At 35.5% G+C, this 7,812-nt stretch overlaps 1 pseudogene; it reads right to left on the bottom strand.

The window, feature by feature from the left end:
• Positions 1 to 7,343: 7,343 nt before the first annotated feature.
• Positions 7,344 to 7,443, bottom strand: LOC113307122 (annotated as a pseudogene).
• Between the last annotated feature and the right edge of the window lie 369 nt (positions 7,444 to 7,812).

Genomic DNA, 7,812 nt, shown 5'->3' with positions numbered 1-7,812 from the left:
GAATTAAGCCTCTATACAAAATCTAAACCAACTTAGTATAGTTGAGACCAAGCAAATAAACCTGTACTTCACCTAGTTCCCTCAGTATCCATGCGCCTCTAACTTGCAATAAGTCATGCGCTTGGAACAATTCCTTTGGTTCGTATTCCAAACAGTAAAGGAACAACAAATCTGTTCGGTAACAACTCTTTTCAAACAACATGATATGAGTTTGACAAAAAGGCTCTTCCGTTTATCCCAATAAACTTCTTTGTCGGGTTCTTAGATCAATCTATTCAACAACTACCAAAGTAATTGTTTAGACTATGCAATCAATACTATGAATCACAAAGAAATGCATTGATACCGATCTACCCAACTAATCAATCCAATCTATCAAAAGATAAACCGATTATAGTTGGATCCCCAGCTGATCAAGTTTTGTGCACACCAAAGATTATGAACTCAAATAAGAAATCTTCTTTGTCTTCAAATCTTCTTAGATCTTCAATAAACACCTGCACAAAACAACTTGAATCTCTTGTGATCAATCACACACAGAACGTAGTCTGTTAACGATGGATTATCACAAGACGTCTTTAGATCTACAAACAGTCTAAAGATCTTCGTCGATACTTCGATCTAGTTTGAGTGAATCTTATATCAGAAGAGAAGATTCTCAAGCATAAACAAACTGGGTGCAATCAAATTTCAACAACCGTTAGTCAATCAAATCAATTGAAAACTAATAATAAACTGCAATTATATAGTTTCCCACCAACTGTACTCGTAGAGCTTCTCAATCCCAAAGAAGTCTTTAAAACGAGCGGTCGTAAGATATTTCTCCTAATTAGGATACTTTCCTCTCCGAATAGACGACTCCACCAGTAACAACAAAACTAGGTAGTTTTGCTGGCTCTGAGGATTGGTTTGCTTGAAATGCAAACTTTAATATTTATAGACCAATGAAGTTTGGGCACCAAGGAATTTCCAAAACCGAATATTCTCAAAGATATGCACTAAAGCCAAAATCGGTTTTCATAATTTTTGGAAATGCTCTGCCAAATATGACCGAAATCTCAGTAGAAAATCTCCAATTAGTAAATACACATTACCAATTTTTATTCTCTAAAGATATGAATTTAATTGCTGGAAATTAAAAGCATGTAAAATTAAAAACCTTAATTAAAATATTCCCAATTTATTTCGATCCGGGATTCTCCTTTAGTTTATTAAGGAATATTTTTGAACAATAATAGATAAGAATTACTGCACATGTTCAAAGTATGTCGACATCTTTACTGTGTAAATCCTTTTTCATATTTACAATCTTGGAATCGATTTGCCACACTTCCAAACGAGTTTAGAATTGGTTCATCTAATTTCCTAGAATTATGTGATTGATCAAAAATATTCAATCACCATTCATTTGTTTAACGGTTCTACCAAACACAAAGTTCGGTTCTACCTCCAAGTGGCTACTAGAATCAGTCACACTAGTTTCCATAAAATGGTTAACTAAGTACCAGGATCGGTTACCACTATTTATGGTACTTACTTGTGATCGGTTGCACAAGTTATAGGATCGGTTACACCAATTACTAAAACTTGCTAACCTACTACAAGGATCGATTACACATCTTGTGATTAGTCCCACCAAGTTCTAGGATCGGTTACCCAATGACTAGGAATGGTCACACCAATTACAAATATCGATCAACCATCTCAGGTGATTACTTAAGATTGGTTTCACTGATAAAAGTCATATCGATACATAAGTCAGGCATTGTGAATAGTTTTACCAAGATACATAAACAAGTTCTGAGCGGTTATACTAAACACACATATTGGTAATCCAAAGATTTGCAATGAATAACAATACCAACAAGCCTAGCGATTTTTCTTTCGAATCATAAAACAAGTTTATAAATTGTAGTTCCTTTAAACGAATGTAAAACATTGTTTCCTAGGACGAAATCTTCACCCATACCCATACATAATCACAATAGCATTCATATGATTATGTCGATGTCTTATATACGAAGTTCAAATATAGGCATTATACTCCGTACTATAATTCCTTAATACTACGTCTAGCTAGAGTATAATCATTCACAGATTTGCAATTATGTTTTCAATATAGCACGACTTGAAAGATACGTTAGGAATGAAACAGTTCAAGTCAAAATATTACTAACCTCTAGAGGAAGGATGATGTCGTCGATGTAGCTCTTTACTTCTTCACATTCTTCAAGTATTCGAGTAATACTTGTAAGTCTCATATCCTAATAACTTTCTGGATAACCTATACGAAGTTGACTCTAGTAAATAATCAAGCGTCACTTTAAATGAGTTTTGATTCACTAAAATATGACAACCAAACTTGACATACCAACGCTTGGTAGGTTCAACTGAGCAATTCTCTAACAATCTCCCCCTTTTTAATTTTAGTGACAAAACTCTTACATCATATGGATAAACAAATTACAAGAATTCATTATACATACGCTTGATTCCATGTTTCAACAACACAATAACCTGCATATATTCAACCCATAAATGCCGCTGTTGACATTATAATAACAAAGCTAATACTCCCCCTAAAGGTAAGATAGGTATATTTTCAATCCGCACATATTTGTTATTCCCTTTGTAGTTAAGATAACCACAAGTAGCAATATGATATGTTACTCCCCCTTAGTCTATGCTTTACTCTTTCGTTAGATATAACGTTTAAGCACCATTGTCCTTTCCTTTGTGATACCAAATCACTTGTTTACTCCATACATTTCTCCCCCTTTTTTTCACAAAATGACAAAGGTACGAGCAAATAAGGACAAACCGAAAGGATCTTACAAACCTTAAAAGACTTGTAACCTATAAGAGTTAAGCACGAGGGTTCCACATACCATTTTAGATAACCAATATCAAAACCGAAACTATTGTGACTTTCAACATATTGTGACTTTTTCACACATGAGTTTCAATCAGAACCCCTTATGATCCTTTGATAAATCCTACCAACATGGGATAGAACTCAATCCCTCTAAATAAAAAAGTCACCCAAACCATAAGGGTTCACACAATATGAGATCGAATATTAAGGTTATAAAAACCGAAATCAAACATCCCATAAACACATAGCAATAAAATAAATCATTCAAGCACGTGCTATGTAACCAAAAACTATCACGCGAAAATTTATAAATAATAATTTTATTCATAAATAATAGATAGTTTTATTCAAAATAGACCTTATACAATTATGAAAGAAATCAAAAACTGATGTCTATTTTTCTTGGATTAAGTATTACAGCAAATAACTTAATGTCTAGTGGTGCTCTTATTTTTTACTGAGATTTCATCAGTACTCAAACTTTTGAAGCATATCTCAAGAGACTTGTCTGCAACCACTTCCTATTTTTCAAGTTCTTCAATTAGAACCTTGAGTTTAGCAAGAACACTTCTTGTTTGATCAATTCTTTCTTTGAGCCAATCTTGATGTTGAACTGTCATTATGAGATTGGTTCTCAGTTCTTCAAAACCTTGGATATAGTGAATCATACTACCAGAATGAATCCACTTGGTTTCGGTTGGATCTTGAAAGTTGTAAGCCAACAGACATGACTCATCTTGAGATCCATTCGAACTATCTGAATCATAATCAGACATGATTTTTGATACGTTTTTCTTCTTCCTTTATGTATTGATTCCTTTACAATCCTTAACCTTCTGAGCCTCCTCCTTATTAGCCTTTGCGACACTGCGAGTTATTGGAGGCATGCTCGGTTATTTAAATAGGGATTGATCAGGGTTTCAGAATACAAGCAAGAGATAGTTTCTCTTTAATAAGAGAAACTTTTGGACCGAATATCAGGAAATTCCGAGAATATTAAAAGAATATATCCAATTTCCTTTATACGAACTTCTCATGCTGGAAGGTTTATTAAAATTCGAAGATTCTAGATAAAACCTATTTTTGGAAGATCATGTTAAACATGAACAAATTTTAGACAGACGTGGATTCGCAGTCATCCATAAAATGTCACAGATTTTTTCTGATAAACAAACATACACAAAAAATGTGCTCTCGTTTTATTGTGATTTTCTCATCCATAATTAAGAGCACGAAAGAGGATGAGAGTGCACAATTTCGATACAACTAAGTGATAGACACATTTTTGTGTCTAATTTGTCTCGATTCTATATATTGATAGTGCTCGTTTTTGTACTTATTATGGTGTTTTATGTGTGTGTAGGTATTTTTGGCCAATAAACATTTTTGGAAAAATCTGCTCGAAAAGTTGTGTGGGGCACCCCCGGAGGACATTTGCTATTCAGACTCTCACCATGGATAAGGGGCAACCTAATTACTAAGGGGCATACCTGCAGGGCATCTACTATTCGCACCCCCTCTCTGGATAGGGGGAGACCACTTTCTTCTCAAAATTCAAAAGAAAGAATTGGCGGGAAAAAAATGGCAGCAACGAGCGAAACTTGGTTCGAATTTCTCGGCTGTTTTGGAGAGATTCAATCGCTGGAATTTGTTGGGATGGACGTGATTAAGCATAACATGCTTGGTATGGGCGCTGGAATGGATTGAATTGGGCTAGAAATCGATTTGGAGCAAAACAGAGGTGGAGTTATACACGGGACCCTATTGAGATTATTTTTAGAAGTTCTAAAAGAGACTAAAGACCTAAAAATCTTTCCAAATATACATATCTATCTAAGGAAGAGTTTGAGACAATCGGGAAAGCTCAGAAACGCGTAGAGAAGAGTTTGGAAAGTGGAGAAGTCCGAGACTTTCTGCCGAAGTAAAGAGAGAATTAAATCGAGTATTAGGGTTCCTGTTGTCTATAAAAAGGTTGCTTCAAGTCACAGAGAGGGGCAGAAAACTCTAGGAGAGGTTTAGAAGAGAACAAAGAGCAAAAATCACGAGTCGCAGGAAAGCTGTTCTGCTGGTGCTGCTGAAGAACACGAAGAACATCAACCCACGCCCAACTGTCGCAGAACACTGTCGTGGTTCTACAACACTTCGCTTCTATCGTTGTTGTAGCAGACTTATTCCTTCTGTTTCTTTTGTAACATTCGATCTGCAACACATATAAACGTTGTGATTGAACTGTTTTACTCCCTTTGAGTCTCTTCACCTTTGAAAACACCTTTTGAGCAATGGAAAAATATTTTGAACCTGTTTTTGATATGAGGAGCTAAACCCCATTGCTGAGGCCATAGAGGAATCTATTTTTCCAATAAAGAGTGGTATTTTCTATTTATCTTATTTATTACAATTATTTATATGATTATTTGCCTTGTTTGAAAATTGTTTTAATGATTTTTATTCAACAATTGTGATTTCCATTGATGGTATATGCTTGGACTTAGGTTTTTGATATCCCATGCTTTTGATTTACACTTGTTATTTTAAAAATCTACTTGTTGCAACATCTTAGAATCAAATTAAACGAAAAAATTGAATAAATATAAATATTGGATTTAAATCACTTTGAACTTGGAAAATAGTGGAATCTTAGCCTCAGTGTTCTTTTAATATTGATAACAACATCATCTTTGTTTGAGTTTTCTATTTTTGTTTTAGAATTTAAGTCTATATTTTATCCTTCGCAAGTCTGAGAATCGAACCACTTTTACCACTATCTACAATTACATCAATTTTTGGCGCCGCCGACGCGGATTTGCTTTTAGGGTTTTTAGACTTCGTTTTCTTTTATTTTTTTTTTATTTTTTAGGTTTTTTTTTATTTTTGTTCTTTTTTATGTTTTTGGGTATTTATCTTCTGTCTACAGGTTTTGGATCATAAAGCGAATTGAGCCAAGGAGTTTGGTGATTTCGTAAAGAATAGAACTTAAAGCATAAAGACTTGGAGCGAAAGATTAAAGCGAAAAGAACGGAAAAGAAGACAATTTCTTTTTAGATATTTTATTTTATATTTTATTTTATTATTATTTTTTTTTTAGGGTTTGTTTATTTTTCTTTATAAAAAAAAAGAGAGAGAACTGTATTAGGGTTTGTTATTTTTGTAATTTTTCTTTTCTTTTTTGGACACTTGGACATTGGACTTTGGACATTATTTTTTTTTTAAAACCCTAAGGAAGGGTTGGTTTAAATATAAACTGTGTGCAGAGAAGGACGGTGATTACGATATCGCCTCGGCCCCTCGGGTTCGAACATGACATAGGAGTCGTGGCCCGAGTCGACTTCAGCGGTTCTTCGCCCGTCTGGTACGAGAGGTAAGTTTTTCGAAACACCCGCGAATCCCCTGTCAGCGGGTTTACTGTATTGCATATATGCTGAGGACTTGAAAACGGCTGCTTTAATTTCCTAGTAAAGGGCAAGGACTGGCCATACAAGATAAGGGTTCGGATTTCATCACCGTTCTCTTCTTGCCCGCCTTAGGAAAACGAAACCAAATGCGAACCTAATCCTAAAATTTTGACTAGAACGAGACCTATAGGGTAATGAGCTTAATAGGAAAGTCGTTCGAAGAATATTGGTTACTCTTTTGAGCATACTTCGAAGTTCTTGAAGGTTTCTGTGAGTTGAATGCGTGACTGCGCCGCCTTGTAACCGATGAGGCCTTGGGTATCAAAGATCCACTAAGCTTCCTTCACCTCGATTCAACTTACTTTGACTCGGATTGATTCCAGAGGGGTTTTCTCAGATTGTAACGAGTTCCTTTTCGAAAGAATAGAAGCTGGTATAGAAACAATATAAGTGGAGCCATCATGCTTTTTGTTTGCTAGAAATTTAGGTTTGATTTGGTTGAGTCAGCCTTGTTTTGTGTTTGCATATAATTCCCTACCTTATTCTGCTGCATGCATGTACGTAAAAGAGACGTCGTAGGTAGATTTGTTAAAGACAAACCTAGTAGTTCTAAGTGTCTTGATTACCTCAATTTAGAAAGTCTGATTCGTGAAGATTCCGTTTTTGAACGTCCGTTTGAGGAAAGAATCCCTGATAGTCCAATAGCGCCAGAAATGGCAACTTTGAAAGCTTTGTTGAATCCTACTAGGACTACTCGTCCCTCGTGTATCAGGTTACCTGAAACTGAAGCAAATTAGGAACTTAAGCCTGGAACCTTACAGTTGCTCCAATCTTTTTAGGAAAAGAAAATGAAAACCCCTATTTCCATGTTAGGGACTTTGAGGAAATTTGTAGTACCCTGAAAATTAGAAACCTTAATGATGATGCCTTAAAACTCCGGTTATTCCCTTTTTCCTTAAAAGATAAAGTCAAGTCGTGGCTGTATAGTATGGCTTCCGAATCAATTGAAACCTATGAACAACTTACATCTGCCTTTTTGAACAAGTTTTTCCCTAGGCACAAAACCTCGTCTATTAGGACGCAAATCTGCACATTTACACAACAGGAGGGAGAATCTTTGTATAGGTATTTGGAAAGGTTCAATGATTTATTAGCCCAATGTCCTCATCATGGTTTAGAAACGGTTAGGTTAGTTCAGATCCTTTATGAGGGTTTATATTATCCCACCACAACTACAGTAGAGTCCATGTGTACAGGTGGGTTTGAAAAACCAAACAGTTGATGATGCGATGACATATTTGCATGAAATCGCCGAAAAGACCCAACAATGGGAAAGCAATAGGGTACCCCAGAAAACAATTCTTCTAGGCAGAGGAAACGTTAATAGGGTAGAAGGAAGCTTTGAATCAGATGCCAAAATTGGTGCTATAGCGAAAAGGTTAGAAGCTTTAGAAGTGGGTCACACTAGTGGTAGATTTGAGCCTTTTTGGGAAGGCCAGAATAATGAAGAGCAAGCAAATTCTCTCTATAATAACACTAGGTATG

This window comes from Papaver somniferum, chromosome 8 (assembly GCF_003573695.1).
Source record: "Papaver somniferum cultivar HN1 chromosome 8, ASM357369v1, whole genome shotgun sequence".
NCBI classification, from domain to species: domain Eukaryota; kingdom Viridiplantae; phylum Streptophyta; class Magnoliopsida; order Ranunculales; family Papaveraceae; genus Papaver; species Papaver somniferum.
The sequence above is the reverse complement of the archived record's forward strand: the minus strand, read 5'-3'. Positions and strand labels throughout refer to the sequence as shown.